Below are 12,144 nucleotides of genomic sequence, written 5' to 3'. Positions count from 1 at the left end.
CCCTCTATGAGGTGGATTGATTCAGTGACTGGGATAACTGGGATAGGAGTGTCAGAGACAGTGCGATTGGCACAGGACACAGCAGAGTTTAGGGCTGTTGTACATAGGGTTGCTATGAGTTGCAAGCGATTCGATGGCACATAACAACAACAAACAACAATGTGCTGTTGAGATGACTGAAATTCAAAGTGACCCTATGGACAATGGACCTGAACTCTGCCACGTCCTTTGCCATCCTTACCATCTCCAACAAACTTGTGCCCTATGTTACAGCCATTGTATCCATCCGTCTAGTTACGAGTCTTCCTCTCTTATGCTAAGCCCTCCACCTTTCCAAATATGAGGTCCTTATCCAAGGATTGGCACTTCCTGACAACATGCGCAAATTAATGTGAGACAGTTTCAACATCCTTGCCTCCAAGGAGCACTCTGGTTTCACATTCTCCAGAACAGATTTGTTTGTGTTATTAGCAGTTTGTGGGATATTCAACACTTTCGTCCAACACCACAATTCAAAGGCATCCATTCTTCTTCAGTCATTCAAAGTCATTGTTAAAGTTTCAGATGCATAGCAAACAATTGAAAGGACCATGACAGGGATCAGGAGTCTTTAAACTAATATAATTTCTCTTTTCTACTCTAGAAAGACCCCTGACAACAGATTTTTCTTCCCCCAACAGGATTCATTTTTTGATTTATTGACCACTGGTACCCAGAGTATTGATTGTGGATCTATGTAATGGGAAATCACTGACAACTTCAATCTTTCTTCCATTTATCATGATTGTTGCCTATTGACCTAGTGGTAAGAGATTGTGTTTTCTTGATGCTCAGATGCAACCTATATTGAAGGTTCTAGTCTTTGATCGTCTTTGCTCAAGTTCTCCTCACTTCCAGTGAGCAAGGTTTTATCATCTAATGGATGTTGCTGATGAGTCTTCCTCTGATCTGACTGCCACATTATTCATCATAGAGTCTAGCTTCTAAATTGATCTGTTCAGCTTACGGATTAAACAGTATGAAGAAAGGATACATCTCTGACACACACTCTTGTTGATTTTTCAAGCCATGCAGTGCTCCCTTGCTCTGTTCAGATAACAGCTTCTTGATCTAGATATAGGTTTTGCATGAAACAGTCAAATGTCCTGGGATTCCCGTTATTTTCAACGTCAGCCAAAATTTGTTGTGATCTACATAGTCAAATGTCTACATAGTCAATTAAATATCACCAGGCATCTTTCTGTTATTCTTTGCTTTCTGTCAAGTTCCATGTGACGTCAGCAGTGATATCCATATTGCTATGGCCTCTTCTAAATCTGGTTGGAATTTCTGGCAGTTCTCTGTTGATGTACTTACGGTTCCAGCTGGTTTTCAGTAACCTTCAGCAAATTTTTGCTTGCATGTGATGTTAATGACATTGTTAGATAATTTCCACATTTTGTTGGATCATCTTTTTTGGGTAGAGGAACGAATATATAGATCTCTTCCCATCAGTTGTTCAGGTAATTCTCTTCCAGATTTCCTGGCAAAATTTGCTGAGCTCATTCAGGCCTGCATCTGTTTGTTGAAAAATGTCAGTTGGTATTCCATCAATCCATGGAAGAGAAGGTGACTTTAAAACAAAGGTAAAAATTGGAATTTTGTGACCACAGCCAAGGAATACCAGTAGTCATCAGACATTGGAAGAAACAAGGAACTCTTTCTTCTTGAGAGTCTCAATGAGGGGTCACTCCTGCTGGCACCTTATTTTCAGGATTTCGGTCTGCAGGACTGACTTTAAGTTACCTGATTTGTTGTAATCTGTTGTTCACCCCTAGGAGATGACTATGAGGCAATTTTAAAGATCCTTGTGTTTACACTGCACCTCTGATCAAGTAAAAGGTGCAGGGCAATCTCTTCCCAGGAAATTAACTGTCTCTGAAAACCCACCAGAGGGCCAGCCATGGGTCAGTTCTGACTCTACAATACACGACAACAACAGATCTCATTGAACATTAGTTATGTGGTGTTTTTGTTTGCTTATTACACTCTCCCAGATGATTTCAATGTATGAGAAAGCTGCAAATCACTTAACATTGAGCTCACAATAGTCCATCTGGTTGTTCTTGTTGTTATGTGCTGTTGAGTCACTTTCAATTCATAGCGACTCTATGTACAACAGCCCTAAACTCTGCTCTGTCCTGTGCCAATTGCACTGTCTCCAACACACCCATCCCGATTACCCCAGACACTGAATCAATCCACCTCATAGAAGGCCTTCTCCTCCTGCGCTGTTCCTTCACCCTCCCAAGGATGGTGTCTCTCTCCAAGGACCTGTCCCTCCTTATATCATGTCCAAAGTATATTAGAAGCTTCAGAATCCTTGACTCCAAGGAGCATTCCTACTTCACCCTCTCCAGGACAAACCTGTTCGTTCTCCTAGCAGTCCATGGTATGTATATTCAATAGTCTTCTCCAGCACCACAGCTTAAAGGCAACAATTCTCTTTCTATCATCCCTATTCACAGTCCAACTCTCCAATGCATAGCACATAATTGCAAAGACTATAGCCTGGATCAGGTGCACCTTAGTCTCCAGCCTGATGTCATTGCTCTTCAGTATTCTTGAGAGGTCCCTCACAGCTGACTTTCCCAATGCAATTCATCTCTTGATTTCCTGGCTGATGTTACCAAGAGAGTTGATTGTGAGCCAAATAAACTAAAACTGTTAAGTATCTCAATCTCTTCACCATCCTTACTGATGCTGCCAATTGGCCCAGGGGTGAGAATCTTTGGAGGCTGTAGTTCTTGACCTTCTGCAGCAAGTGCTTCAGGTCCTCCTCAGTTTCAGTGAACAGGGTTGTTTCATCTGCATAACGCAGGCTGTTGATGATTCTTCCTCCAATCCTGATGCCACATTCTTCTTCATACAGCCCAGGGTCTCAGATGATCTGTTCTGCATACAGATTGAAAAGTTATGGAGACAAAATACATCCCTGATGGACCCCTTTCTTGATTTTGAACTATCCAGTGTCTCCCTGCTCTGTTCTGATGACTGCCTCTTGGTCCACGTGTAGGTTTTGCATTAGCACAATCAAATGTTCTGGGATTCATATTCTTCTCAGAGTCAGCCACAGCTTGTAGTGAACCACAAAATCAAAAGCCTTTGCATAGTCAATGAAGCACAGATAAACATCCCTCTAGTATTCTCTGCTTTCTGCCAAAATCCATCTAATATTAGCTATAATATCCCTAGTACCACGACCTCTTCTAAATCCAGCCTGCACATCTGGCAGTTCTCTGTTAACATATTGTTTCAGATGTTTTTGGATAATTTTCAGCAGAATCTTGCTTGTATGTGGTATTAATGATATTTTTAGATGACTTCCGCACTCTGTAGGGTCACCTTTCTTTGGAATGGGAACAAATATCGATCTTTTCCAGTCAGTTGACCAGCTAGGGCTGTCCTCCAGATTTCTTGGCACAACTTAGTGAGCACATCCAGGGCAGTGTCTGTTTGTTGAAATATGTCAATTGGTATGCTGTCAACTCCTTGAGCCTTGTTTTTTACCAATTCCCTTAGAGCAATTTGAACTTCCTCCTTCATCACCATTGGCTCTTGCTCATGTGTTATTTAATGAAATTTCTCTGTGTCAGCCAATTCCTTCTGATACAGTGACTCTGTGTATTCCTTCCATCTTCTCTTGAAACTTCCAGGATCATTTAACATTTTACCCAAAGTATCCTCAAGTATTGCCACCCGTGGCTTGAATTTGTTTTTCAGCTCCTTCAGCTTAAGAAACGTTGAGTGAGTTCAGCCCTTTTGATTTTCTGACTCCAGCTCTCTGCGCATTTCATTATAGTATCTTGCTTTGCAATCCCAGGCTGCCTTTTGAAATTTTCTGTTTAGCTCTTTGATTTCCTGGTTTATTCCTTTAGCTTTGGCTTCTCGGCGCTCTAATGCAATATTCAGAGTCTCATCTGACATCCATCTTGGTCTTTTCTTCTTTTTCCGCCTTTGTAATGATCTTTTGCATTCTTCATGTACAATTTTCTTGGTTTCTCCCAGAGCTCATTTGGTCTATGTTCATTGGTGCTCAAGGCCTCAAACCTGTTCTTGAGATGGTTTTGAAATTTGAGCGGGATAGACTTAAGATCAAATTTTGGTTCCCGTGGACTTGATTTAATTTTCCTCAACTTCAGCTTGAACTTGCATATGAGTAGTTGGTGGTCTGTGCCACAATCAGCACCCGGCCTGGCTTTCACTGCTGATATTGGGTCTCTCCACTGAGTCTTTCCACAAATGTAATCTATTTGATTCCTATGCATGCCATCAGGTGAGATCCATGTGTATAGCCTGCGTTTATGTTTCTTATGAAAGGTATTTGCAATGAATAAATCATTGAATTTTCAGAACTCTATCATTCTATCTCCAGCCTCATTTCTCTCACTGAGCCTGTATTTTCCAGCTACTGAACCTTCTTCTCTGTCATCAACTTCTGCATTCCAGTTGCCCATTATTATCAATGCATCAACTTCTGACTGCAAAAGTTGGTAGAAATCTACTATTTCCTCCTCTTTAGCTCTAGTTGTTGGTGCATATATTTGAATGATAGTGGTATTCACTGGACTTCCTTGTATGCATATGGATATTATCCTATCGCTCACCACATTGTATTTCAGGGTGGATCTAGGAGTGACTTTTTTAATTATGAAACCAACCCCATTTTTTTCCTCACCTTTTCATTCCCAGCATAGTAAATCATATAATTTACATATAATTTACAATAGCCATCAATAAGATGAAATACTTAGAAATAAACCTAGATAATACACAAGACCTGTAGAAGGAAAACTACAAAACACTACTACAAGAAATAATGAAAGACCTAAAGATAAAAAAATATTCTTTGTTCACAGATAGAAAGTCTCAACATTGAGAAAATGCAATCCTACCAAAAGCAATCTATAAGTTCAACACACCCCAATACAAGTATCCCAATCTCATCTTTAAAGGAGATAGAAAAGGTAATTTCCAATTTCATATAATAGTAAAATCATTCTTATAGGCAAAGGTCTTCCAAAAAATAAAAACAGAGTAAGAGGCACCACATTCTCCCATCTCAAAACCTACCACAGAGCTGTAGTAATCAAAACAGCATGGCACTGTGGAACAACAGGCATTTGATATACTTGGTATACAATAAACAGGCATTCATCAATGGAATAGAATCAAGGACCCTTGAATCAATTATCTGCCTATGATCAATTAATACTTCACAAGGAAACAAAACTCATGCTAATTAATTATATAAAATATATATGAATGAGAGTATAGGAATGAAACACAATACATAGGAATGATTATATAAAAACCAAAATACAGGTATGAGACACAATGTACATGAATGATTGCATGAAAACCAACAAAAAAAGGTGAGTGTAAAAAGCTCTAACAAAAGGACTGATGGCATAAAATGTATCTATTCCATAGGACTAAGAAGAGGTTCTATTTGAGGGGGAAAATCATTAGAAAGGGAAATGGCATCCTGTTTAATGAATGATGCTGGCAAAACTGGACATGTTCTTGGAATAATCTGAAACATGGTCCACATCTCACGCCATACACAAAACACAACTCAAAGTAGAGCAGAAACCCAGAGATAAAACCAAGTCCCATAAAGACTATCAGAGGGGGGGAAAAATAGGAGCACATTTAGAATTCCTGGTCTAGGGCATAAATAGCCTATCCACAAACAGGAGTGGATAAAAATCAATGAACAGGACCTTCTAAAAATCAAATCCTTAGATATTTTTTTTCCAACAGAATGATAAGAAAGCCTTCAGACTGGAAAAAGTATTTTCAATGACATTTCAGACAAAGGACTTAGAAGTAAAATTTACATAATAGACAAGAAAACTACTCATGACCCAATTATTAAAAGAGCAAAATATGTGAGAAGAGTTCACCAAGGAGGATATTTGAATGGTCAACAAATTTAGGAGGAAATATTCAAAATTACTAGCAATCAGAAAAATGCAAATGAAAAAAAGAAAAGAGATAATCATCTCACCACAGCAACAATAGCAAAGTTTAACAGGGCAGAAAAGATAAATGTTTAAGAAGATGAGGATAGACTGGAACTCCCATGCACTGCTGATGTGATTGGAAATTGGTACTCAATCGCTATGGGAGGCAATTTGGTATTTACTAAAAAAAGTGAACATAGGAATCTTATATAATCCAGGTATTATAATACTATAATAATACTAGGAATATATTCCAAGGAAATAAGGCCTGAGGCAAAAACTGATATATGTTCAGCTATGTTTATCATAGTATTATTCTCAACAGTAAGAAAATGGAATGCTATGAAGAAATGAATGAAGAAAAGGGCTAGATAAGGCACATGGTAGTCTCTAGACTAATATCATTGCTCTTCAGCACTCTGGAGAGGAGGTCTCTGAAAAGATTTTTCTAATGCAATTCATCTTTTTCCTTGGATTCTGGTGCCAAGAACGTTGATTGTAGAACCTAGCAAGATGAAATTGTTGTAACAATCTCAGTCTCTCTTCCATGTATCATGATGCTGCCCGTTGGCACAGTGATGAGAGTCTTCTTTTTCTTGATGTTGAGACTCAAGTCGTATTGCAGACTACAGTCCTTGACCTTCTACAGCAAGCACTTAAGGTCCTCCTCAGTTTCAGCAAGTAGGGTTGTGTCATGTACATAACGTAGATGGTTGATGAGTCTAACTCCAATCCTGATGCCACATTTCACCTCATAGAGATTGAAAAGGTATGAAGACAGGACACATCCCTGGTGAACACACTTCCCGATTTTGAATCATAAAGTGTTCCCTTGCTCAGTTCTGATGACTGCCTCCTGGTCCAAGTATAGGTTTCACCTAAGCATGACCAAGTGTTCTGGAATTCTCATTCTTCTCAGAGTCAGCCACAGTTTGTTGTGGTCCACATAGTCCACAAACCCTTTGCATAGTCAATGAAACACAGATATGTTAATAATAGGATTAAAAACAGATGTGTTAATCACAGGGTTGCACAATTTGATGCATGTATGGAGTAAAGAAAATGGGAAGGATCTTTTGTGAAAAACAAAGTTTGCACTCAAACTTTGTAAGTAAATCAGAGTAACAGAAAAATAGACAAATGAAAAAAGACAAATGTCAGAAGAGACTGAATATTGCACTACATCATCAAGAAGCTAAAGCAAAAGGAAGAAATTAGAAAGTTAAGGAGCCGAACAGAATATTTCAAAAGGCACCTTGGGAAGCCAAACCAAAGTATTATAATAACATGTGCAAAATGTTGGAGAGGGAAAATCAAAAGGGATCAAAAGGGATTAACTCGCTCAGCATCTTAAGCTGAAGGAACTGGAACAGAAGGACAAATTCAAGCTTAGAGTTGCAACTTTAAAACGTTAGCAGTAGAATATTAAATGATTAAGGAACCATCAAAAGAAAATGGAAGGAATATAGAGTCACTACCAGAAAGAATTGTCTGACACAGAAGAATGTCATGAAACAACCTATGTTCAAGTGGTGATAAAGGGAGAAGTTCAAACTTCTATGAAGGAATTTGCAAAAGACAAAGCACCAGGTATTAAAGGGTTACACATTGATATGTTTTGACAAACAGATGCAGCCCTGGAAGTGCTCACCCAACTATGCCAAGAAATCTGGAGGAAAACTAGCTGGCTAACTGAAAGGAAGAGATTCGTATTTATTCCCATACCAAAAAAATGGTGACCTGACAGAGTATAGAAATTATCAAATTATATCACTAGTATCATATGCAAGCAAAATCCTACTAAATATCATCCGAAAATGACTGGGATAGTATATTGACAGAGAGCTACCAGAAATACAAGCTGGGTTTAGAAGAAGCTGTGGCACTTAGGGACATCATTGCTAATGTCAGATGGGTGTTGGCTCAAAGCAGCAAGTACCAGAAAAACACCTGTATTTCAAAAAAAAAGAAAGAAAACCATCTGTATTTCATTGATTATGCAAAGGCATATAACTGTGTGGATCACAATAAATTGTGGCTAACCCTGAGAAAGATGGGAATCTCACAGCACTAATTGTGTTCATGCGAAGCTTATACTTGGATAAGGAGGAAGTCATCAGAACAAAGAAATACTGCATGGTTCAAAATCAGTAAAGGAATGCTTCAGGGATGGGTCCTGTCTCCATACCTTTTCAATCTGCGCAAAGAACACATCATTCAAGAGGCTAGGCTTTAAGAGGAGAAATATGGCATCAGGATTGGAAGAAAACTCATCAACAACCTGCATTTTGCAGATGAAACAACCTTGCTTGCTGGGACGGCACAGGAGAGGAAGATCATCAATGAGATGGATTGATTTAGTGTCTGGGGTAATAGGGGTAAGTGTGTTGGAGACAGTGAGATTGGCACAGGATAGAGCAGGGTTTAGGGCTGTTGTCCATAACGTCACTATCAGTTACAAGTTACTCAACACTCAAGGGCACATAACAACAACATGATTAACACCCTACCCCCTATTATCTCTATTTCCACCACCCCACCCCGCCTTGATCCTCATACTCATTCTACAGTAATGATTTTATGTAGTATTTGTCCTTTGGGACTCTTTTAGTTCACTCAGCATAATTTTCTCCAGTATCTCCCAAATTAGATAGTAATTTACAAAATGATTGTTCCTGTGTGCTGTGTAGTATTCCATTATATGAATGTACCACAATTTTTCAATCCATTCATTTGTGGCTCGACATCTTGGGCTGTTTCCATGTTCTTTCCATGGTTAATAATGCTGCTATTAACATTGGTGTACAAGTTTCCACTTTAACCTCAGTTCTCAATTTCTTGAGGTATATTCAAAGCAATGGAATAGCTGGGATATATGGAATTTCTATGTTCAGCTCTTTGAGAACATGCCAAACTGCCTTTCAGAATGGTTGTACCATTGCACAAACCCACCAGCAATGTAAAAGAGTTCCTATCTCATTACATCCTCGCCAACATTTATTACTTACTGTCCTGTTAAACTTTGCCATAGTTACTGGAATGAGATAGTGTCTCATTGTGATTTTGATTTGCATTTCTCTATTGCCAGTAATTTGGAGCATTTCTTCATATGTCTGCTGGCCACTTGAATATCTTCCTTTGCATTCTTCATGGATAATATTCTTGATGTCCTCCCACAGCTCATTTAAACTACACGTATCAGTATTCCTGAGACTTTTTTAAATTCAGGTGGGATAGATGCAAGGTCAAATTTTGGTTCTGGTGGATTTGAAATAATTCTATTTAGCTTCAGTTTGAATTTGCAAATGAATCGTTGATTATTTGCTCCACAATCTTCATCTGGCCTAGTTTTCACAGATGATATTGAGTTTCCTCAATGATTCTTTCCACAGATGTAGTCAATCTGATTCCTGTGCAGACAGACCATCAGGTGAGGTCTAGAGGAAGACTCCATAATTACCCATTATATAAAGATAAAACAGATTTTATTGATAAAAGTGATGCTTTGTAACACTTACCAATGAATAGTATATTCTATAGCCTTCAGTGTACATGACAGCTATCCATAAAGAAAGCAAAAATCCTCTCAACACAATCAATGAGCAACATTGTGATAAATGCAGAAGGGGAAAAAATAAAGGTTCCTGAGGATTTAACTTTGCTTATAAAAAAGTTTATTTGGAGAAGAAAGAGACACTGAATAAGCAAAGTACTTCTGAAAAACAAAAAAGTGAGAGGCACAGTACTCCCTGACCTCAAAACTTACTGCACAGAAGTAATAACCCAAACATCATGTTATTGGTACAAGGACAGTGACATAAATCAATGGAACAGAATTGAAAACCCAGAAATGGACTCATCTATCTACAGTCAACTGATATTTTGCAAGGAAATAAAACCTATCAAATAGGGAAATGACAACTTCTTCAACAAATTGTGCTTGCAAAACTGGACTGCTACCCTTAGAAAGTGGAAACAATATCCACATCTTACACCATACAAAAAAAAAATCAACTCAATGTGGATCAGAGACTTTGGAATAAATTCCAAAACCATAAAGACCATAAGAGACAAACTTGGATTAAGCTTAAATGGCCTAGTACATGGTTTAAAGGAACTTCCAAATATAGCCAGAAATACACTATCTGAAGAGGATGAAATTAATGAGTAGGACCTTCTAAAAATTAAACCTCTGTGCTCAATAAAAACTTTTCCCAACAGGGTGAAAAAAAACATCTGCTGACTGGGAACAAACATTTTGCAATACCCTCTCAGACAAGGGTCCCTTCACAAAAGTTTACAGAATCCTACAAGGCCTCCAGAAGAATAAGACTGATAATCCAATTACAATGGGCAAAATACATGGAAAGAATTTTTATAGAGGAGGACATTTGTATGACCAAAAGACATGTGAAGAAATGCTCCAAATCACTGGCAATAAGAGAAAAACAAATCAAAACCATAATGATATACCATCTTGCAGTGGCAAAGTTTATCAGGGAAGCAAGTAATAAATATTGGAAGGGAGGCAGCAAGATAGGAACTCTTATATATTATTGGTGGGATTGTAAAATTGTACAACCACTTTGGAAGGCAGTCTTATGTTTCCTCAAAAAGCTGAAGATAGAATTCCATATGACCCAGATATTCCACTCCTTGAAATATAGCCCGAAAAAATGAGAACTGAGTCACAAACAGAGATTTACACATCAATGTTCATAGCAGCATCATTCACCGTTGCAAGAACATGGAAAAAACCCAAACGCCCAAGCATAATGGAATGGTTTGAGAAGTTATGGTACATTTACACAATGAAATACTATGCAGCATGACCGGAGCAATGATTTTGTGAATTACTACCTAATATGAGAGAGACTGGAAAGCATTATGCTAAGTGAACTAACTCAGTCTCGTAAAAAGAAATACTGTATAGGACCATTATTGTAGAACATGGACAAGGATCCAAGGTGTGCTTAAACATAAGGTCGCACAATTTGATAAGTGAAAGGAGTGCTTTGTAAAGGAAATGGGAAAGATCTGGTGTGAAAAATAAGGTATATAAATATTGCAGACCAAGGGTAAAGTATATTAATAATTAATAACAAGGCTGAACACCAAGAATCAGATAAAACAGAGAGAATAAAAAACAGAGGGCCAGAAGTTCAAATCAACTGAAGTGCCACAAGCCACACCACTCTGGGTATTTATTGGGAATCAGTAAGCAAATCATAAAGAGAATTCTTTTGTAAATGAAGCCCAATTTTTCTCTATTGTCAACCTGATACTTAGTTTAGGAAGGAAGTATTTCACTTGTAGTAACACTCTGCCTCAGCAGGGGGACCCTAACTGTTTCTTGTCTGCAGGAAACAGCTCATTTCCTGTGATCTGTCACAAAAGAAATTCCGACTTAAAATTTTGTGATTCCTTCAATTCCTGAATAAGCATATGGTTTTTCATATAATTCTTGGTATGAAATTTGGTTTTCCATATATCAACTTAGTATGTAAGCCAGTATACAATAAAAATTTTTAAAAATTATTTAAAAACCCTTGTCAAATTGAACTTCTAGAACTGAAAAATAAAATACGTGAAATAAACAGTTTATTAGTGACTTATAACAAAGTTTATAATTGGAAAAAATATTGAAGGATTATGAGGAAGTTAACTTTTAACCCTTCTCAGGTAGAAGCCATAAAACCTCACAGGACTTTTGCCCTCTTTTAGAAAAACAAGGCCATAAAACGGCTCACCCACATCTGTGAGTACAGATAAGAGAAATTCCAGGAATTGTTTTTCTGAACTTTACTCCCCACTCCCCCACCCCTTGCGCCGACCCCGCTTGCCGCGCACGCGCCAACTTGCTTTTAAATGTACCAATCAGATAGTTTTCCTCGCTTACCCGCGCACGCCAAATTATTACCAATCAGAACTGCCTACCTCAGTGTATATTCATATACACCAATCAGCAACCCTCCCTGTGTGTTAGCCCATGTTTGCGCGGGTTATTGCCTTTATAAGCTGTATGTACCCTTAGCTCGGGGCTCACCTCCTCTGCCTCTGCGTAGGTCAAGAGTTGTGCCCCAGCGCGCTGGATGGAATAAAACCTCATGCTGTTTGCATCAAGGACGGTCTCTCG

Source organism: Elephantulus edwardii, unplaced genomic scaffold (assembly GCF_000299155.1).
Source record: "Elephantulus edwardii isolate Elephantulus edwardi_28Jun2011 unplaced genomic scaffold, EleEdw1.0 scaffold00068, whole genome shotgun sequence".
In the NCBI taxonomy this organism is placed as follows: Eukaryota; Metazoa; Chordata; class Mammalia; order Macroscelidea; family Macroscelididae; genus Elephantulus; species Elephantulus edwardii.
The sequence above is the reverse complement of the archived record's forward strand: the minus strand, read 5'-3'. Positions refer to the sequence as shown.